Below are 23,172 nucleotides of genomic sequence, written 5' to 3' on the forward strand. Positions count from 1 at the left end.
TTCAGAAAATGTCATAACTGGGAGCTCCAGCACTTTCAAGATATCCCTCCCCAGCTCCCATCAAGGCAGAATTGTCAAAATTGGTAAGATTTCTTCAGCAATTTGTGTTTCATCAAAATGACATCTTTCCAGACAAAACTGTTGTGACAAAAAAAAAAGTCAAAACCAAAACTCAAGAAAACTGAAGATCTCTGATCCAATTGTCTTTGACAAAAAGAGAATTGTCTCAAAGATGCAAAACCTCTCCCTGGGTGAGTCCCAGAATATCAGTCTGACACATCCAGGTTGAAGATGCAAGTTCCTCTTAGGTAGCAACAGAAGACAAATGAATCAGCCTGAACCTCAGGGGCCAGAGGTACCTTCAGATGTGTTCAGAGCCCAGTGGAGACTTCCTCAACTGCAATTCTTACAGCACCTCCACTGTTTAAAAGAGGGAATTCCCCCTTAAAATGTGAGGACAAGATCACAAGGCTCAGTCTCTGAGGTGAGCACGGAGCTCTGGGCTCTGCAGCCAGGCAGGATTTGCTGCTGGAGCTCCTTCCGTGGGTTTTGGTGCAATTTCACTTCAAGTGTGTCCTCCTGTCTGCCCCCACCAGGCTCCAACCCTCAGCTCCCACCTGATCCCTTCAGCTGCAGGTGAGATGTGCCCAGCCAGGGGCTGCCTTGTCCCTATCAAAGTCATTCCATCCAGGAGAATCCCAGCTGCCACACAGGGCTGCAGCTCCCAAAGCTGTTTGCAGAGCTCTTCTGGGGGCACCACCTCCACTTTCTCACTGTCAGCACCAAACCTGCTCCACTCACCTGCCAGAATGACTCCTCCAGCCCCTGTGCCAGGAGAAGATGCCCAGGAACGAGCTCAGGGAGGACAAATCATTTTGGCTTTGGCTCAGCCATCATCACCAGCTGGAAGAAGATTCCCAGGACCTCATGCTGCTCCTGTCAGACACATCCCCAAGCCCTTTCCTGTCACCAGCATGTTTTATGGAAAACCCTTTCCTTGGGATTTTTCCCTCCTGAGGAGCTGAGAGGCCCCAGGAACAAACTGCAAACAATGATTCTGCTGCTGTGGGATGCAGCAGGTGGGTCTGGGATTGGTCTCTGTGGTTGTTTCTCATTCATGGCCAATCCCAGCCCAGCTGTCCAGACTGTCTGGGTCAGTCCCAAACCTTTGTTGTTCATTCCTTTTCTATTCTGAGCTTCCTTCTGATCAAATCCTTTCTTCCATTCTTTTAGCACAGTTTTAATATAATATAGATCATAAAATAATAAACCAAACCTTCTGAACATGGAGTCAACTTTCTCATCTCTTCCCTCATCCTTCCACATCACTTTCCTGTGGAAGGACTGCCCAGCTGGATGGAGCTCAAGGAGGAGCAGAGGGAAGTTCCTCATCCCACTGCTTTTCCAGGCAGAGAGGGTGGAATTGCTCCCCAGAGCTGAGCTGACCCTGCAAACACTGAGAATCACCTCTGGTTTTTGTCCTTAGCTCAGGTGGGTCACTGTGTGCTGGCAGGGAAGGAAGGGTCACTCCACACAGTCACCCTGCTGACCCTCAGCTCTGGTTTGGGGTTTAAAGCCCTGCAGGAGGGGCCTGAGCAGTGGTCCCGTGCAGGGATGGAGATGGGAAAAGGCACAGCACAGCTCAGGGCTGTCCAGCCAAAAGGTGCAGGGGATTTTCAAAGGACAGCAATTTTTCAAAGGACAGCAATTTTCCCACTCTGAGCAGAGGAGGTGAGTGGCCCTGCAGGTGCCTGTGATGGAGCAGGACAGATGCCTCTTTCCTGAATCCACAGGGCTGGGATTTCCCTTCTAGCCAAATTCCAAGCCCTTATCTTGGCCAGGAAAAAAAAAAAAAATAGCCTGCACAGTCTTGCAGGATTCAGGGGCAGAGAAGGCCTAATGTAGGGTCAAACCTCATTTCTCTCCATCCACATTTTTCTCCCTGAGCCCTGCAAAAACCCTCCCTGGATGGATGCAGCACATCCTCAGCCCACAGCAGCCAGCCTGAGCAACCTTGGTGGGTGTGAGCAGCTCTGCCTAGGAAAAGGCAAATTTCCCTGCAAATCACCCAAGGAAAAATTCCCTGCACATCACCCAAGGAAAAATTCCCTGCAAATCACCCAAGGAAAAATTCCCTGCACATCACCAAGCCTGAGGAAGAGTCACCAGACTTTGCCAGTGATTATTAAGATAATGCCTGCCCAGCAGAGGGAAGGGACTTGCTGAGATGGATAGCTCAGCAAAGTGGAGTGGTTTGCTCCAATTTAATTAAAAAGGTATTTGGGAAAATGACAAATGCACCACGGAGCTCAGCTCTGTCTGGGATGGACCTGGAGCTCTGGAGCTTTGAAAAGCAATTAAGGCAAGACAAGAATCACCATTAACCCTGGGGAAAGAACACCCACAAGGCATTTTTAGCCCAAGGCAAGGAAAACAAAGGGGAAATGCTTCCTCTGAGCCCTCCAGAGCACAGGAGCAAGGTTTGGCTCTGTCTGACCAAGCTCAGCTCAGGCTGGGACAGAACCATGATTTATTTATTCACACAGATTTGAAATTCTGGGGCCTCAAATGACTGAATGCAGAGAGGAGGTTGCAAGGACCAGGTAAGCAAGCAGCAGGGCATCCTTCCTCTGCCAGCCCCACTGGATGGCTCCAGTTCCTGATTCTCCTACCTGGAGATGTGCTCTGCCCTGGCCCTGTTGCTACATCTGGCTGAACATCCACATCTGCTTCCATAACCAACAAGAAATGGAAAAGCTCTGGAGAGGAATTCCAAGAATTCGCTTTGGAAGCATTTGGTTGGTTCCTCATTTCTGATAATTATCCAAAAAAAAAGCCAAGATCTAAATAAAAATATGGGAAATGTGTTGTTTCCTTATTGCAAGATAAAGTAAAAATTATAAATGTCTCACTCAAATCAAAATGAAAGCGTTTGTTTTGACACATTCCAGTTTAAAGTGATGCTGGGAGAGACATGTTTCCATTCAATGTTTTGATTTTGACAAAAACTGTTTCCAAAAAAAAAAAAAAAAAAAACTTTAAAAAAAAAAAAAAAGTTTTGCTGCAGTTTTTTCTGCCAGCTCCCCGAGGGATCAGTCAAAGCTTGCTGAAGCTCAGAGTCATTAGCAAGCTGTCACAGAACTGAGACCCTAAAATGCATCTGACACATCAGATCACAGTTCCATCAGGCCTGGAGAGCGTGCCAGAGCTGGGATCTCACATCTGACTCTTGGATCTGACTCCTTCAGGATTCACTCTCTTCTCAGACAGAGCAAGGGAAAGAAATCAGCCTTGGGAACGAGCCCCCTCCTTGTCACAGCCCCAGGTTCAGCTGCTGGGCACAAAGAGGAGCTCAGGGGTGACCTGCTGGCACTGCCAGTGCCCAAAAAGACAAAGAGCCACAGGCAGAGCTCCTCTCCTTCCAGGGGAGGGGAGGGCAACAGCACCAGGGCTTCAAGAAAAGTGTCAAGCTTGAAAAGAGTCTGAAGCTGTGCCAAGGAAATACAGGTTGGAGGTTAGGAAGAAGTTTTTCGCAGAAAGAGTGATGAAGTTCTAGAATGTTCTGCCCAGGGAGGTGGTGGAGTCCCCATCCATGGGTGTGTTTAACAAAGCCTGGATGTGGCACTGGGTGCCAGGGTAAAGCAGGGGAGAAAGGATGCACCTGACTCCATGGCTATCAGCAGGCTAATTAATTACTTCATTATACAATATTAGTCTGTACTATATTACACTACATCTGAACTGAATCTGCCAAGCCCCAACTGCACAGCCCTGCACAGCATCTCCTGACTGCCAGGGACAGTCCCCACACACAGCTGGATTCAGCTGGTCAGGGAATCAAAACTCACACCAGAACCCAATTCCCAATTCCCTCCAGGTGAACAATCTCCCACAGTGCACCCCCCTTGTGAACAGCACAGGAGCAGGGAATGAGATAAGAATTGTTTTTTAATTCTCTGAGATCAGAGAATGTGGATCCCAGAAATGTTCTTGGGAAGTTGTGCCTTGCTTTTCTCCGTGGAGAGAAATGCAGGTGAGGGGTGCCAGGGTTTAGCTGAGGGGTTGGGGCTGGGTTGGACTTGATGATCTTTAAGGTCTCTTCCAACCCAGTGATTCTGTGAATTCAGTGAATTCTGTGAATTCAGTGAAAAGAGCAGGAGAAAACAAACCCTGCTGTAACTCCCAGCAGGAGGCTCCAGAGGATTCAGCCCCTGGGATGGGGTGGGCACACACCTAAAGGGGCTCTGCCACAGCCTGGAGATCCCCTGGAAAAGCTGCAAAGTGCAAACCCTGCTGGCCTTGGCAGAGCAGAAGGTTGGAGCTGCCCCATCTGGCAGCTGAGCTGGCTCTTCCTGCAGAGCTGAGCTGTTCTGGCTGCCCAGACCACAAAGCTGCATGGAGATAATGACTTCCTGGGAAAGAGATTGCTCCTGCTCCACTGAGCACACCGGGGCATCCACAGCACCAGCCCACACTCAGGCTCCTTGTGCAGCTGAACCAAACATATGCTCAGGCAGCCCTGGCTCAGTCCCTGTCCAGGTGGCCTCCCAGAGCTGTTGGAGCAGGCAGATGTCCCCTCTCAGACAGTTCTGGGACACAGCTCCTTCCCCTTTTCCAGGCAGCCAGTCCCACCAGAGCTTTGTGGGGATCTCTGGCAGGCCAGTGGCACAACTCTGTCACCCTGGTTTTTTAAGGTTTTCTAAGCCTTCTGATGTTTACATTCTTGTAACAAACTTTCTCACACACTTTTGATAAATAACTGATTGTTTGGCATTCTTTTGTAGAGAAAGAGACATTTGATGGGCTGTTTGTCCAGTGTCATGGGAGAGGTGGCACTGTCACCCTCCAATCCACTGTCACTTTTGGGAATCTATAATGTCAGAGTCAAAAAAACACATTTCCCTTTTTTACCTCGAAAAAAGCAGCGAGTTCACACCGTGCTGTTTTGTGTCCTGTAGCAGCACGAAACATCTCTGGGGAACATCTCCATGCTCAGGAGCACGGGGAGTGCAGCTGAATCCCAGGTGAAATCTTGTCTTGTCACCACTGTGCTCCTCCCAGAAGAGAGATCAGGTTCTCCTTGGACAGGAGGGACACAGTGTCCTGTGCCTGGGACATCAGGCTGGGAGATCAGAGCTGGCCCTGCCCTCAGGGAACTGCAGAAATTGGGGTGTGGATTTCTGCATCTCCTTGGGAATGTCCCACCTTCCTCTGTCCCACACTCAATGAGATGTTGTATTGATAAATGAAATTATCTCACCCCAGATAAACTCTCTATTTCCATGCAAGGACATTGACTGCTTCCTTTCCCCAGCATGAACCTGTTCTCTGAGGAAGGAGAAGATGGAGCAATGAGGAATTGACATTCCCCAGCAATGCTAAACCATCCCCTTGGATCCCCCAGCCCCTCAGGAGGATCATTAGCTCTCAGGGTGTTTCAGTCAGGTCTGCAAGATGCTTTCTATCAGCCAGGAGAGACTTTCTAATCAACTGGCACAGTTTAAAGCATTTTGGATGGGGAGGCAGGCACGTCAGAACGTGAGCCTGAGCACAGATGTGTAAAATTGCAGGTGATCAAAGGTACTGCATCCAAGGCAGGATTAAAAGACGTTTAATACAGCTTTTTCCAATAAGCCTGAGAGATGAAAGAACTGCCACAAGGCCTTGCTGGAGGCTTAGAAATTGCTCTGTGAAATCAGCTGCAATTGGTAATTAAATGGAAACCTTGGGGGTGTTCTGAAGACTTTTTTTTTCATGGCCTGACAGAAGGGAACTCATCTTTAAATGACGTAGGTTTTACCTTTGACAGAGGTGAAGGTAAAACTCCATCCTGCTGCTCCTGCATGCCCTCAGTCAGAGCAGCTGAGATGTGGCTCCTCAGCCTCTGTGTGCCAGCACCAGGGCACCCAGTCCTGAACATTCCTGCTTTCCCAGTGCCTGCCCTCAGCTGCCAGCCAGGGAATTGTGCCCCTGCCTCGTGCCACACAAAACCAGCCACACTCTGAAGTCTCCCAGCAGCTCCCAGAGCATCTTCTCCTTCTTGGAAGTGCACAAAGCTCCTCCAAAGGGCTCCCAGCTCAGCCTTTGATCTGCTCCAGACACAGCCCCAGGCAGGCAGGAGATCTCCTGGCTGACTGGGATGTGGGGGGAGAAAGGAAAGTGCTGGTCCTGATGGGAGCCAGCAGAGTGACAGTGGGGTTTTTAAGTGATTGTGGTGGCCTGGGAGTTCTGAGTGTGCACTCCTGGAAGGGAAACCAGAGCAGAGCAGAAAGCCCAGCCTTGTGGGCAGAGCACCCAAACAGGAGGTTTTGGTTGGACCCTCAGCTGTGCCAGCACTGTGCTCAGGGCAGGCTGAGCCCTTCTCAGGGCCCATTTCCCTTCTCTTGGCAATAAAAGGGGTCGGTCCTTTTCGCTAGAATGGGCTGCTCATTGTTTGCTTGAAGGGCTATAAACAAAGCAGACCTGCTCCCCTGGATTGCAGTTCAACAGCGTTTAGAATCCTGTTTGATGCAAAGTGCTTTGGTTCCTGTTGTAGCCTTTCATTTCTAGATGGCACAACACTCTCACTCCGAGGCAAAGTACTCCTTCAGACAAAGCTGAATCTGCTGAAAGTAGCACTGGAAATCCTTTTTTTTTTCAGCAGAACAACAGCAGGTGAGGACAGCTCAGCTGCAGACAGCTCACCAGCTGCTGAAAAACAAACTATGACAAAAAAGCATTTGAAAAAGAATTAAAAGCAGGTTCAGTAAAAGAAATAAAAATTAAAAAAGGTGCTCAATCTGCCCTGAATACAATGCAGGTAGCCAAAAATAGCTGCCAGAGAGAGAGAGAGAGAGATCGACAGCTGATATAAATAGTAGTGACTCATGGTGTAATGGGGATCCAGTTCAGGGGAACAAATCCCTATCAGTGGCTCAGACAAAGCCTCCTACAGCAAGCACCTCCAAGGAGCAGGCCTAAATACCTCCAGGGATTTGGAAACACGGAGCTCAGGGTAATTCCTCTGAGGCAGGGAGCCCTTTGTGCCAGTGCCCTGTCCTGGAAGCATCCAGAGCTGTGGATGGCTCTGCTCTGTGGCCCAGGAGAGATGGATTTATGCAGAGCATAAGGAGACTCTCTCAGACAGATGTCAGAAAAAATCTCCATGCATCAACTGTGCTGCTGCTGCAACCTGTCTGCCAAGAGTTCCTCCTCCAGGGCCTGGGGAACAGAAAAATGTGCTTGAATTTCCTGAGGACTCTGTGCTTTCCTAGCTTGCCTTTCCACCCTTGGTTTGCAGAAGGAGCCTGTCCTACACCTGCTGGCAGTGGCACACAACCAGCTCACCTCTGGCACTCAGCCTCCACAGGATTTTTGCCAGCTCTGTTTGGCTCTGCAGTCCCATGCCAGGTTCTCCAAACCCATGCCAGGCTCTCCAAACCCATGCCAGGTTCTCCAAACCCATGTCAGGCTCTCCAAACCCATGTCAAGTTCTCCAAACCCATGTCAGGTTCTCCAAACCCATGTCAAGTTCTCCAAACCCATGCCAGGCTCTCCAAACCCATGCCAGGCTCTCCAAACCCATGTCAGGTTCTCCAAACCCATGCCAGGCTCTCCAAACCCATGCCAGGCTCTCCAAACCCATGTCAAGTTCTCCAAACCCATGTCAGGCTCTCCAAACCCATGCCAGGCTCTCCAAACCCATGTCAGGCTCTCCAAACCCATGCCAGGTTCTCCAAACCCATGCCAGGCTCTCCAAACCCATGCCAGGCTCTCCAAACCCATGTCAGGTTCTCCAAACCCATGCCAGGCTCTCCAAACCCATGCCAGGCTCTCCAAACCCATGCCAGGCTCTCCAAACCCATGCCAGGCTCTCCAAACCCATGCCAGGCTCTCCAGCACATCCTGCAGAGCCACCAGTGCCCAAACCAACCCCTCCCAGAGGACACAGCCCCTCATGAGGGGCAGAGCCATGAAACCAGAGAGAGATTTTGGAGAGGTGGAGCTGTTCCCCCTGAGCAGAACCCTTCACACCCCTGGGCTGCCAGGGGCACTGGTGACTCTCCTTCCCCTCCTTCTTCCCCCAGGATCCCTGGAGGAAGAAGGAGCTGGATTGCAGTTCACTGGAGCTGTCACTGGAGGAGATGCTCTCTGCATCCAGCATTTCCAGCCTCTGAAATTGCTTCCTGCCCCTGTGCTGATGAGGAAGTCAATCCCAGAGGCAGAGCAAGCCTGAGAAATAAAGAAGTCTGACCCAGAACAGGCAGGTCAGCAGCTGGATATTGCACACAAATGGCAGTCTCTCCAACACAGGGATGCTGTTCTTTCAACTGCTGCTAATTTTTTTTTTCTTTTGCCCCTCCATATAATTCTCTAATAATCACCCTATTAACAATGTTCCATTTGCCACACAACTTGGGATATTAATCCTATTAGTTGGTACTAATCCTCTGCAAAACAAAATGGAAATATTCATTCTGTCATTTTCAAAAAAAAAAGGAGAGGAAGAGGTGGGGAGAAGAGAAGACAAAGATGCTTTCAGAGGTTTGCTGTTTTGTGAGTTAATTGAATGGAACTGGGTCTCCTGTGGTCTCCACACAGAATTCCATTATCGTGGAATGGGGAGTCACACCAGCCTGTTGATAAGAGACAGCCTGTCAGATTAAGCATTAACTATCACATGTGGAAATCGTGCAGTTTTCTACCCATTGGGGCATCCAAACACAATATCCCATTTCCCTTTCCTTCCCCCAACACCTTCTCCTTTACTGCACACTAATTAAAGAACAAGGGGAGGGGGAGACTGGTCCATGTGCTGAGCCCGAGATAAACTTTGCTGAGTAGGGAGGAAGAAATGAAGTGAGCATCCCAGAGAGCAGAGCTCTTTCCTATAGGCTTTCATTTCTCCACCCACCCCTTCTTGTGCTGTATTTTTTCATCTTTCTGTGAAGAATTACTGGCAGTTTCCATCCTCCCCTGCTCCACAAGGTGAGACTGGCACCTACTGGAATGATCCTGGAAAGGCTGAGACTGAGAAGAAAAAAAAAAATTAAACCTTTTCTCGGCTTAGTTTCATCTCCAGCTTCACATTATTTTTCCCCTTCATCAGGCAAACAAACAGCTCTGCAGACACAGTGACAGCACAGGCTGGATTTGACACAGCTCCATTTTTAAGCTGTTCTGTGGTAATTGGGGGAACTCTCATGAGACCCTTCCTTTCTGTCAGCCCAGGGAAGCACAGGCACAGGTCCTGACAGGGCTGCCAAGGTGGGTCTGTGAGGCTGCTCCCCTTCCCTCATGGCTCAGCACCCAAAGCAAGCAGGAGCAAACATCCCTGCAGGTGCAGCACCCACCTCCAGCAGTTTCATCCCCCCTTCCCTCAGGTGCATTTTCCTCCTTACAGGATCTGTCCACCCTCTGGGATTTAGTCTTAGACCCCCAAATGCTGTTCTCCTCTAATCCTAAACTTATTCTTTGATGTCCCCCTCCAAAACCCAACCAAGCAGCACCTTGGCTTCTCCCTGCCCCTGTCCTTGCTGGCCCCACTCTCCAGCCTTGTTCCCACTCCAAGCTGGCTCCCACAGACCTCCAGCCAAGCCCAGCACCACTGCTGGTCTCCTGTGAGCCCTGGGGAGCACATCTGGATCATTCACTGTCTGATCACCCACCAGAGCTGCTCTTGCTCAGGGGTTCCCTCCCAGTTTTGCTCTGTGTATTTTATCACTAACTTCCCTCCCTGGAGCAAAGAGCCTCCCAGCTCAGAGACTGTCACACCAAAAGTCCCAAAACAGGCACCACAGGTTAAGCCAAGGCACAGGGAAGTGAAATGTCTGCCTGGCACAGCATGATTTGGGCAGAACAAGGGAGAATCAGAGGAGGAAAGAGAGGAGGACAGAGCCAATCCTGCAGACTTGTAGCTGAACAAAGTGCAGCTGGAGGCTGGGAGCATCTCATGAGCTGGTGCTGCCTGCCTGAGAGGGATGGAGCATTATAGGAGTGAGTCCTGTCTGTCTGTCCTGCCTGCCCCAAGGCTGCTCACCTGAGCAGGAAGGACTCACTCACAGAGCCCTGAGCCACCCCAGCACGGGCAGCAGAGCTGCAAGTCTGACATCCTCCCTCTCCAAACCTCTCCATCAGGGAGCTCTGGGCTTGAGAAGGAGCAGCTTTGAGCACCAAGAGCCAGGGCTGCCAGACCCAGCTCTGGCTGGGGACGATTCAAGCAGGGCTCTGTCCTGACAAACACAGAGTTCAGCACGTCCTAATTACTCCGGGCTACACAAACAAACAAACAGCCCTTTGTTTGCACAGCAGCTCTCAGGAGAGGCCTCCCAGAGGGGTGGGCTGGGATGTTTGGAGGGCTCCCAGCTGGAGGAACAAGGGGAAGGTGGTGTGGGGATGCTCAGCAGGCTGCCCGCGGTCTGCGTGGCTGGGGCTGCCTGAAGGACATCCAAATTCCTCCTTCCAGCAGAGCTCCGGGATGCCCTGCTGCTCTCAGGAGCATTCTGAATAAGGACCAGGAGTGGCAGAGAAAAAGGAGCTCCCGAGGCAAGCATGGGAGGGTTGTTAGAGTGAAATTCCTCTGGATTTGCACGGGGGTGAGACAGTCGATTCTGCACTCAGCTGGAGTGACTGACAGCCTCTGATGGGAACTGGGACAATGACAGGGATCAGGTCCAGGGGAGGATGTAAGGGTTCAGCCACCAGCCAGCTCATTGCCTGGCAGCAATCCATAGCCTGGTTCTGAAATCAATGCAGGCTGGGAGCTCTCAGCAGCCAGGCTAAGCCAGGTCTGTCATTTACTGTAATTCTGAGCTGCTAGATTACTTTCTCCGGGTTTTCCAAGAGGAGCAGTTAGTCACAGCGGTGAGTTACTCCCCTTTGTAGGCTCTGTTTTGTATTTTTCCCCTTCCTAATTGTCACCCCAACTTCCTTTCCACTCCTGGAGAGCAGAGGGTGTGCTGTTCCAGCCCCGCCTCAGAGCCTCTGCTGCCTCAGCGCTGCCAGTCTGTGACAAGAGAGAAGGTTTTGCTGGGTTCTGGGGTAAAACTTCCTCTCCAGCTTCATGGATGTCCTGCCCCTTTCTGAGGAGGAGTCAGCTCTCCTGATGCTCCCAGGAACAGCTGTATCCCAACCACCAGCAGGCTTTTTGCAGGATCCACAGCCCGTGGATGCAGCCAGAGAGGATCAGATGCTTTGAGCATTCCGTGCCTTGGATCATCTCCTCCCTGCGCTGGGCAGCACACACAGGAGACACCTGTGGGCAGCACGTGCAAAGAGCTGCTCTGGAGAGAGCTGAGATAGACTGGATGGGACAGTGACACTCCCTTCCATGGGACAGTGACACCCCCTGTCATGTGACAGTGACACCCCCTTTATGGGACAGTGACACCCCCTGTCATGGCACAGTGACACTCCCTTCCATGGGACAGTGACACTCCCTTCCATGGCACAGTGACACCCCCTTCCATGTCACAGTGACACCCCCTTCCATGGCACAGTGACACTCCCTTCCATGGGACAGTGACATTCCCTTCCATGGCACAGTGACACCCCTTTATGTGACAGTGACACCCCTGCCATGGTCCCATTAGGGATTTGTGGCTCCCAGTGCCAGCTCAAGGCAGGAGATGTTTTATCCTCCTCCTCCCACCCAGCTGCCGGTGCTGAGCTGTGGCTCTCGCTGCTCTGAGGCCACCACTTGGTGCAGCTGGCTCTCTCAGGAGGGACAGTCACCCAGCCAGGCAGCTCTCCCTGTGTTCCTCACTGCCAGAAGTGCCTTGGGGAAGAAATCATTGACCTCTTTCTTCCTGACTGGGTCAAGGGAGCCGTGGCTGTGCTGATGGGTGGCTGGCTGTGATTCCTGCTGCTCCTTTAGTCGTGCTCCGAGAGAGAGCAGGGCTGGGAATCCCTGCTGGGAAGGGGACAGGGCACTGAGAGTTCCCATCCCAGCCAAGGGGCTTTTCCTCGGGTGAGAAGCTGAAATCCATCCTGCTGGCTGTGCCACTGCAGAGGCTGCAGCCCCCAGAGCCACGGAAGGCACGGCATGTGCTGCATCCTGCCTGCTGCAAATGGAGAGGGGCACTCAGGCATGCAGGGGAAAGGAGGGGTCCAGCCCTTCCCAAAGCTGCTTTTGCACTCTCACAACATGAAAGCCAAATAAATCTGCTCTTAAGGGAGCCTCCCATCCATCAACAGCTACACACAGACAGAGCTCAAGGCCAGAATAGAGCACAGGGTTTGATCTCCTGCCTCAAAGAGGGTGGCCAGGAAAATGTCTCTGTTTCCTCACTCCTAAAAACAACAGCACCCAAACTCTGCCCCTCAGCTCAGCACCACCTAGAATTTCCAAATCAAAATATTGTGGTGGGGAGGGGGGTCTCCACAACATCCCTGCAGCTGACACCAACCTCAGCCTTCCCAGTGGGCTCAAATTCCCCAAATTGCACATTACAGAGGGTTGTGTAGCCATGGGGGTGAAACCAGGAGAGGCTCTCCAGCGTTTTTGGGCCCCTGCATCAAAAGCAAGGCAGATGTGAGGCTGCTGGAGCAGGGGAGCAGCAGGAGCGGGCACGGGCAGTGCTGGCAGGGAGCAGAGAGGGGAAGGATGCAGTGTGAGGCAGGTCCAGCCCGGCATGGCCATGGTTGGTGTAGCAGGAGTACCCTCTAGTGGGAGAAGAGCCTGGAGAAAGCCTCCCAAAGCATCACACACACACACACAAATGCAGGGGTTTTGGAGCTAAAGAACTGCATTGAGAGGAGCCATAAAAACGGGCTTGAAAACAGAGGGGAAACGGAATATCTTGGGGAAATAAAGTCATAAAGCCTGATTATCACTTGCAGTGCTATTTTTTACTTTTCCAAAAAAGCCATTTAAGAGCTGCTTTTTCAAGTCTATCTGTGCAGGGCTGGGAAGCAGACAGGAGTCTGCTCACATTGATGAAGCCAGGCCAAGACTGTTTAAATACCCAAAGGTCACAGCAAAGCCTAGGGCTGCCTGTCTTAATCCTGCTCACTGCCTGAAAGCTTCTGGCTGTGCAAGGAGGCTCTGCACTCATGGCAGAGGCCCAGCACATTTCCCCAGGACATCAGAGCTGGTGAAGTCGTTTTGCTTTGGCTCATGGATGAAAGATTTTGCTGTTAGTGGAGGGGGGGAGGCTGGGCAAGGACTGCTGTGTTGGACATAAAGGATGCAGAGGATGCTGTGCTCTGTATCCAGATGGGATCAATATTCTCTCCCCAGTGCCCTGCTCTGAGATCACACTGACACTGCCTTGACAGGTGCAGCATTAGGACCTCAATAGAGTGGAATTATGTGGTTCCTTCAGGGCTCTTCCCATGCAGAAGCCTATCTAACCTGAATGTTTTATATATACATATATTCCTTCATCCACTATTGAAATGCACCCACCCCTAGGGAGACCTTTGAGGTGTTTAAGGCTCCAACCCTTCTGATTTGGGCAGAGATAAATACAGTAGGAGAGCCTGAGCCCTTTCTTTTTTTCTTTATTTCTCTTTTTCTTCCAGATTAAATATCTGAGCATTGTTTCCTGCAAAGCAGCAGTTGTAAAGGAGTGAGTGGATTTAAAGAAACACAGCCCACTTTTACAGTCAGGGGGAGGGAGGGAAATAAAAACATCCATGCCAGACTCAAGGTGGTTGTTCCTGCAGAGACAATCCAAATTCAGCATCTCACAGGAATCTGTGTGGTGTTCACACAATGAGGGTGAACCAGGAGGCAGAGCTGGCATGGGAATGTGTCACAGATCAGGCTGGAAATGCTGGGAGGGGTGACAGGCACAGGGAAGGGGTGGGTTAAGCCCAGCACCCCTCCTGGGAGATGGCACAGCCATCCCTCTGCATGATGTGTCATGCACAACCCACAGGTTGCCTCCTTCCTTCAAGCTCCAGTTACTGCCAGCAGATTTGGCTGGGGACTGAGTCCTGATTTCTGGCTCTAGGTGACCAAATTCCCCTTTGATCCCACCCTCCTCTCTCAGGGACTCCCCAAAGAGGGAAAGCAGAGCTCAGCACCCTGGGCAGACCCAGCACCCAGTGGGCTGCTCCAGACTGCCCAGCAAGGCACAGCCTGAAAATCAGAGAGCACAGAGAGATTCCAGTCCCTGATCCCACCCTGGATCCTGCTCATTTCACTGGGAAACCTCCTGGAAAAGATATTTACTCACCCTGGAGGAGGGAGGAGCCTGGCCCAAGGTGACTGGGCTGCAGGGCTGGAGCAGAGCCCAGAGGTGTCCCAGGGGTTTTCTGGGAGGCAGAGGAGAGGGAGGGTTTGGCTCTTTGGAGGGTTGCTCTGCCTTCCAGAGCAGAAGGCTGTGAATTCCCATTCCCACATGGCATGCTCAGTTAAAGTGACAGATGACTGGATGTGTGCACCAGCCTCCATCACTGGAGAAAGGGGAGTGCAGAGGATTTCTTGGAAAGAAGGGATTAAAAAAAGAGAGAGTAATTTGGAGTAAATGAGGGGGAAAAGGGGAAGAGATTCTCTTGATACAGAATGTGCCACTGCAGAACCAGGAACATGCCGAGGGAAAATTTTTAAAAAAGTTTTTAGAAAAAAGCAAAGCTAAAAAAGAAAAAGTATCCTATTAAGATTAATGCTTTCTGGCTTTCCATCTCCCTCCAGCATGGCTCTTCCATTTCCATAAACCCATTATCCTCACTGCTGTTTCACTTAATTGGAAAATGTCTATTGCAACCTAGCATGTTCCAAGACAAACCTTGGATGTATATATAACAGGCACTTAAAAGCTTTCAAATATTTCAAATTTGCTCAACACAATTACGTGAACAAAAACCCTGTGGGATTTTTTTCTTTCTAGAAAACAAAAACCACCAAAAACAAAAAAACCCCAAACCCCACAATAGTCATAAAGCATGTGTTCACAGGGCTAGAAACACCATTACATTTATCCTGATTAGCATTCCCTAAGCTTTTATGTGCACACAGTTATTGCCAGAGTAGGGAAGAGGGAGAGTAGGAAATGCCAGTCAATGATTTGGCTGCTGAAGGTCAGGGAACCAAAACAAGGGGATTTGTTTCACTGCAGTGACAGCCATCAAACAGGGACAGAGTGTGCCAGGAGCTGCATCCTCCTGGGAAAGCCCTGGGAGGGAGGAGGGCAGCGGGCAGTGCTCCCAGGTGGAGCTGCCTGAGAAGAATTGGGATTTCCTGGTGGTTTCTGGCAGTTCATAGACTCACAGAATTCAAAGAATCGCAGAATCACAGAATTCACAGACTCACAGAATTCCCAGAATCACTGGGTTGGAAGAGACCTCCAAGATCATGGAGTCCAACCCAGCCCCAGCACCTCAGCTAAACCCTGGCACCCAGTGCCACATCCAGGTTTTGTTAAACACACCCAGGGATGGGGACTCCACCACTGTTGTATTTTTGGGGACCCTTGTGGCAGGGAGGAATGATGTATCTGACTCCATGCTCTCAGAAGGCTAATTTATTATTTTATGATGCTATATTATATTAAAGAATACTATACTAACTAATTAAAGAATATAGGAAGGATCCTTACTGAATGCTAAAAGATGATAATGAAAACTGGTGACTCCTCCCTGACACAGCCTGGCCCTGACTGGCCAAAGAGTGAAAACAACTCCCAGCAGAATGCAATGGAACAATCACCTGTTGGTGAACAATCCCCAAACACATTCCACATCAGCACAGCACAGGAGAAGCAAATGAGATAAGAATTGTTTTCCTTTTCTCTGAGGCCTCTCAGCTTCCCAGGAGAAAAACCCTGGGCAGAGGGATTCTTCAGGAAATGTGAATGCCACACACCACCTCCCTGGGCAGCCATTCCAGAACTCCATCAGTCTTTTTCCATTCTACAAGTGCTAAGGAGCAGGTGAGCTCCTTCCTTCCACTCCTCCTGCTGTCCTTCCCCTGCCCCACTGACCTCTCCCAGAGCACAGGGACACATGATGTGGATAGGGACATTCAGATGTGGGAGCTGGCACACCAGGACCTGGAATTTATCACCAGCTGGCCACAGGACAGCAGCTGTGGAAAGCAAGGCAGGAATAAAACAAAGTTCTCTCCCCTGATGAGTGATGGTTCTACTGATTTATAGCTGGAAAGGATCTGAGCCCTTGTGTGCACCCAAGCATGCACCAAGTTTACAGGCTCCTTTAGAAAATACTGGCTGATTTTTTAATTTTCACATATCCCAGCTCTTCTCCTCCTGGCTGGATTAGTTTGACAATGAAAAAAGTTGAACCCTGCAGTACTCAAGGTAAGTGCCAGCCCTGGCCCTGAGAGGCTGTGTCAGAGAACAACTCTCTCAAATATTTGCTCTGCTCTCCTTTCCAGCACATCTCAGCTGCTGTCCACACACACTGCTGTCCCTCTGACCTGCCCATTGTGTACTGACATCACACCACTCCAAAAGAGGAGATTTCCTCTGGCTGGCTGTGCAGCTGGCTCTGCCCAGCCATGCCTGTGAAGAGAATGCCAGAAGCATGGCCCATCTGCAAGAAATGCAGGAAATCCCTTGATGGTGCCTCTGAATGCATCAAGGGACCTGCCCAGGGGTGCTCATGGCCCTTCATCCTGTCTGTTATGGAAAGAGCTGAACATGCAGGATTTTATCAAGCCAAACCTTCTCCATCCTCATCCTCATCACCAACAGCTTTCCTTGGAGCTGCCTTTGCCTTTCTGGGGCATTCCTGGGAGCTCAGGATCCCCAGCAGGGGCTGAAGGCAGAGCTGAACCTTCCCCACAGCAGGAGCTGAGCTGTGCCCTGCTGGGCTGGGCTCTGTGGACATTCCCTGGGGTGGGTGGCTGAGGCTGCTCCTCTCCCAGCCTGGAGAAAGTGCCCAGAATAGGCTTTGAAATCCATGAGGAAGCTGCACTGGGGCAAGTGGAGGTGGTGGTGGATTGCAGAGAAGCCTCCAAACAGCTGCTGGCCTTGGGAGGGGGCTGCTGCTGGGTTTGGGAGTGGAGCAGCCACACCTCAGGCTGGTGCCATTGCAGTTGTGTGGCACCCACACCAGGCTGACCTGAGGATCACCCTGCTGCAAGGGAACAAGGATGGCAGGGCTCTCCCTTGGACACAGCAGCAGCCAAAATCCAGCTTTGTGTGGCACATCTGGCTGCCAGAGCCTCAAACATCTGTGCTGAAGGCCAGGTAGGAGGGGATGTGCAGCCCTGAAGCAGCTGTGGAGCATTAGCAAGGGCTGAGCAGCAAAGGGGAGAGCCAGGGAGAAAGTGAAATGTAGATTCCTGCCAGCCAGGCAAGGGAGAGCCAGCTCAGAGAGCTCCTCACAAACCAAGGAATGATGGCACAGTGGGAGAGAAATTCAGCTTGTTTTCCTGACAAGCACAATTGGACTCCAATGGCTCCTCCCCAGTTCTGCCTCCTCCACAAAGACATTAATTCAACTGGAGAAGCTGCTTTTGGAAGTACCAGTGTGAGGCCATTGTCCAAGCTGCTGAGTGCCTGAGATGCAAGTGGTACTGATAACTTATCTGTAAAGGGAACAAGGCTCCTGGAAGACACTCACTTCTGCTGTGGAATAAGAACAAAAGGCAATAAGGACACAGGAAAAAGTCCCTTTTATTTTATTGGTAATTCATGCAGGGAAGAAGAGGCCAGGCTGTCTCAATGACTATCCAAAAGAGCAGCAAATCAGGAGGATACAAACAGAAATATCTCCTCACAATTTGCTATTTCCTTCCCTCTGCAGTGAAGCTCTGCTTGACCAAGAGACAGATTTATAGTGCAGCACAAATGTCCAGGCAGTGCAATTGATGTTTCAAGACAGAGGCCAGGGATAAAAGGTCACAGTGCCAAACAAAAGGGCATGGTCTGGTCATGCTGGGAGCATGAGGAGTGAGCAGGAACAAACTGCAATTTTGGAGCACAATCAAAGAAAGCAGCAATTTAACTGACATCTGATTTTGCAGGGCAACTAATTTCCTCATGTAGCTCTCTCTTAGTCATATCTTCACTTCTGCTAGTTTCAAAATCGCTGCTGGCCCATCTAAGTGGCTTTCAAATATCTGCTATAAAGGTTTTTTTTCAAGGCCAGCACTACATTTATTTGAGGAAGAGGTCATGTCATGTCCCCAGAGCAGCTGGGAGTTCTGTCCAGGCAGAGCACACTGATCTGGGCATGTGTGTGACCAAAGGCAGTGGTGTTATCTCAGAGGTTTGGCTCTGAACCCAACCAAGGATTGAGGACACAGTGGGAGAGAAATTCAGCTTGTTTTCCTGACAAGCACAACTGGACTCCAATGGCTCCTCCACCAATGGCCCATCACCCTGACAGAAGAACAGTCCTCTCTTCCCAAGCCCTCCTCTGCACCCAAACACCATTTCCCACCACGATTTCCTCCTTCCCCATCTTCACAGGAAGAAATAAAAGCCTCTTTGCTTTCTCCTGAGGTGGAGGCTGCCCAGAGTTATTATGGGAATGACTGCTACCAGCAACTGGGCATTTCCCAGTAATGAGGGCAGGGACAGGGAGAGGGAACTCATCACAACCCACACTCCAGATGGGCTCTTCCAGAGGCATTTTTCTCCCCAAGCACCTGTGAAGGACACTGGCTTTCAGCAGGAACACTTTTTGTAATGAAGTCAAACCCACAGAGCACGGGGGGACAATTTGTTCCTGCTCCCAGGCAGGAGGGGAGGAAGGCACTGTTCTCACAGGAATTTCCTGGCACTGAAGGAATTCTGCAGGGTTGGCTCATTTCTCTACCTGCTCCCATCACAAGCAGAGGTTGATCCAGTCTCCCCAAGCTTGTCCAGCTTTTCTCAGCTACAGACTGACAAGGAAGGGGACAGGGGGCAGATGGAAAAGCTCGAGGCAGCCACAGAGCAGGGAGAAGGTGTCCCCAGCCCTCTCACGGTGACATTCACTGCTGCGCTCAAATCTCACCGTGCCTGAGGCTCTGCAGTGCTGGAACACAGCTTTGGATGGGACACAGCTGTGCTGCACTTCACAGAGCCCAAAGAGTGCCAAACACAGCCTGTTGGACTAGGGTCCCCCTGGAAGGAAGGATTCCAGGAAGGAAAGAATCTGACTCCATATTCTCAGAAGGCTAATTTATTTATTATTTTTATGATAGTATATAATATTAAAGAATACTAAACTATGCTAAAGAATACAGGAAGGACACTTACAGAAGGCTACAAAGATAATAATGAAAACTCCTGACTCTCTCCAGAGTCTGACACAGCCTGGCCCTGAATGGCCTGTGAGACAAAACAACTCCCAGCAGAATGCAATGGAACAATCACCTGTGGATAAACAATCTCCAAACACATTCCAAAGCAGCAAAACACAGGAGAAGCAAATCAGGTAATTATTGTTTTCCTTTTCTCTGAGGCTTCTCAGCTCCCCAGGAGAATAATCCAATATTTGTGCTGCAAACTCTCCCCTCACCCCAACCTGTTTGAAAACCATCTCATGGGAAATAGGTGCTCTTTAAAAAACCCAGGAAATCCCAGCTATCCCTAGATTAATATACATTAAATTATAATATTTAAAATAATAAAATTATAATTATAAATTCTAATAATAAATTATTAAATAAATAATTAAAATACAGCTATCCCTGTATGAATTAGGCAGCCGAAAATCGTGGGGAAAACCTGAGGCATTTGGCTTTGCAGGACAGCAAAAATCCCACCCAGCTGTGCTTGTGCTGAGAGGAAGAGGAGGAGCTGAGGCCACAGGGGTGTCAGCAACACACCAGAGCACCTGAGGATTGGTTTTGGGGATGTCAGAACACACCTGAGCACCGGAGGATTGGTTTTGGGGATGTCAGAACACACCAGAGCACCAGAGGATTGGTTTTGGGGATGTCAGAACACACCTGAGCACCAGAGGATTGGTTTTGGGGATGTCAGAACACACCTGAGCACCTGAGGATTGGTTTGGGGGATGTCAGAACACACCAGAGCACCTGAGGATTGGTTTTGGGGATGTCAGACACACCTGAGCACCTGAGGATTGGTTTTGGGGATGTCAGAACACACCAGAGCACCAGAGGATTGGTTTTGGGGATGTCAGAACACACCAGAGCACCAGAGGATTGGTTTTGGGGATGTCAGAACACACCAGAGCACCAGAGGATTGGTTTGGGGGATGTCAGAACACACCAGAGCACCAGAGGATTGGTTTTGGGGATGTCAGCAACACACCAGAGCACACCAGAGCTCAGCTTGTTTTCTTCTCCACGGTGATAAAGTAGCAGGAGCTCCTTGAGCAGAAAATGCTGGAATCAGCTTTACCTTTATTTAAAAGGGAATTCAAGGTGAGGCTTGGGAAAAGGTTGGTGCTTGCTCTGTTTATTTGTATCCCCTTTCTGGTCCTGTTTGCTTTCTAGTCAAGAGCTCTGCTTCTTCAGTGTGCATTCAATATTAAATTGCCTCTTAATGTACTAACAGCCAGGCTTCTCTTGAAGAATATCCTCCAGCATACAGAATCTGCAGCATTTGTCAAGGAGAAAAGGATTAAGTGAACAGGGATTCCAGCCAACTTTCCTTGAATATTTTTTTTTCTTCCAGGTACTGGTAGATTAAAAAAAAATTACAAAATTTCCTGGATCACTTATTAATTTATTTTTTTCCTATGCCTATGTAATCACTTTTTGTTGACAAAAACATTTCAAACTCACATCTCAGCCACCTCCATTATGATCAGGGCTTAGCCAAGGTCATAGAGCCACTGGCAGGGCAGGGAATCAGCCTCCATCTCCCGGATTTTATAAATCTGGCACCAGGAATTTCCCAAAATCCCTCCCTCAGATCTGATCTGGAAAAAGACTGAAGCACCACCTTGATGTTCAGAAAGGGCTCTGACCCTGGAATTTGGTTACCAGCACATTCCGCAGGGAAAGCTTGTTCCCAAGGAGGCTGGAACGTGATGATGGGTGCAAAGCCATTTCTCAGCAGGGAGGAAAAGATCCACCCCAGGATTTGGGAAGAGAAACATCCTCTGTGGCATCGTGTTTTTAAAGATTTGTCATTATTATTTGTGTTAGTTGTTTTGTGTTAAGAAAATGGCTTGGTCCTTAGTTCCCCCCATGTTCTCCCCTCACGATGGTTTGTCCCAGGTTGTCTGTTACTTTCCTTTCCCGCCACTTGCCTGCCCATCAAACCCAGTGATCCTTCCCTCCTCCCTCCCTGCCCTTATCAGTCCTCTCCCCCTCCCAGTGGTGCCACCTACTCCCCTTGTCACTCACTGTAACCACCCCCCCCTTTTGTTCCAGATTTTTCCATGTCAGTCACCCTTACTGTGCTGTATGATTTGCCCCTGGGGCTTTTCCCCTCCCATGTATGATCTTTATTGGTTCAACTGTTTTGTGTTAAGAAAATGGTTCGGTCCTTAGTTCCCCCCATGTTCTCCCCTCACGATGGTTTGTCCCAGGTTGTCACTTTCCCGCCACTCGCCTCCCTGCCCTTATTAGTCCTCTCCCCTCCCAGCGGTGCCACCTACTCCCCTTGTCACTCACTGTAACCACCCCCCCTTTTGTTCCAGATTTTTCCATGTCAATCACCCTTACTGTGCTGTATGATTTGCCCCTGGGGCTTTTCCCCTCCCATGTTTGATCTTTATTGGTTCAGATATGTTGTTCGCTCCTCCCCTACCCTATCCTTATTGGTTACTTTGAGTCTCCCCCTTCCACACCCACTCCCTGTATCAGCCCCCCCCCCCCCCCCACCCCCCCCCCCGCCAGCTTGCCTCTGGAACCCTTAAGGAATAAAGTCTTCTTGACGGCCACGCAAGTGTCCTCTCTTTTTCCTGTGCCTTGGACTCCTCGTGGTCTCCTCCTCGCCTGTGCCACCCACGCCACAGACGGCACCACCACCTGGGGTCCTCTAAGGGAACCTGGGGCTGGCAAATCTTGTGGCTTCCTCCAGCCAAGCTTGGGGAGCAGCTAGCCAGGACTGCATTGCTCCCGTGGCTGCAGGGAAGAGCCACAATCCTCTCCATCCACAGGGAAGTGATGAAATTACCTGCAGGGCTGGAGCGCTCCAAGAAGATGCAGAAATCTGCAGAGGGAGGAGAGCTGGTTTAGGAAGACAAAATTCCTGTTTGAAGCCTCTCTGAACTTGGTGCTTCTTTTTTATCTGGGGAGTGCTGCCCTCTCTGAGGGGAGAAGAGTCAATTTGGAAATCCTAAAGCTGCCACTGGAGAAGTCCAGCTCTGTTTATCCTCGCCCAGGCCATGAGGCTGGCCCTGAGCAGGATAACAGCTAATCCTGAGCATGGAAACCCCTTCCCACTGATCAAACAGCGTGGCAAAAACCCTCCCCTTCCTATTCTCCAGTATGAAAAGCTCTAATCCTGTTTAAAAAGCCTTCAAGGCAGCCTGGCTTCCCACCCAGCTTTTCCAGCAGCGAGGCAAATCCCCAGTGCCTTTAACTCCATTGCACTGTAAACATGTGAGCACTGAGCAGTGCTCAGGAGTACATTTCTGAGTGAGCCTTAGGGAACCTGGGCAGAGTAAATAACGTGGCAGGAAGCCTTTTCAGAGGTTTCATAGCCTCTAATTCCCTCACCCAAGGGTCACAAGTACAGCAGCTGTCACTTAAGGCTCTCAGCAATTCACACATTCCAGCCCAGCTCTTGCTGTTGGGTGTTTGAGAAACACTCAAAGCCATCTCCTCCAATTGTCCCCAGAGTAAATAAAGTTCGAGGCAGTAGGAGGAGAAAATTAGAGGCTGTGAAGTCGTGAGGAGCAGCTGTAAGGTAAACTGCCCTGCCTGGAGCAAGGTGCATTAACTTGCAGCTCCCTGCCTGGCGTTTGTGCTCAGGAGAGATCTGGGATGGTACAGAAGTCACCCAGCTGTACATGGATGTGGGATTGTGTCCCCAGCTGTCTGTGACCCTGACAGCTGGGGACACAAAGGACACAGCACTCAGGTGCCTTAGTAGAATTTCTGCAGCCCAGAGAGAAGGAAAGCAGAGGTGGCTCAAAGAGGAGGGCTGGAATGGAGGTCTGGAGCTGTGGGATCTCCAGGATGGGGCTGGAATGGAGGTCTGGAGCTGTGGGATCTCCAGGATGGGGCTGGAATGGAGGTCTGGAGCTGTGGGATCTCCAGGATGGGGCTGGAATGGAGGTCTGGAGCTGTGGGATCTCCAGGATGGGGCTGGAATGGAGGTCTGGAGCTGTGGGATCTCCAGGATGGGGCTGGAATGGAGGTCT

This window comes from Serinus canaria, chromosome 19 (genome assembly GCF_022539315.1).
Source record: "Serinus canaria isolate serCan28SL12 chromosome 19, serCan2020, whole genome shotgun sequence".
NCBI lineage: Eukaryota > Metazoa > Chordata > Aves > Passeriformes > Fringillidae > Serinus > Serinus canaria.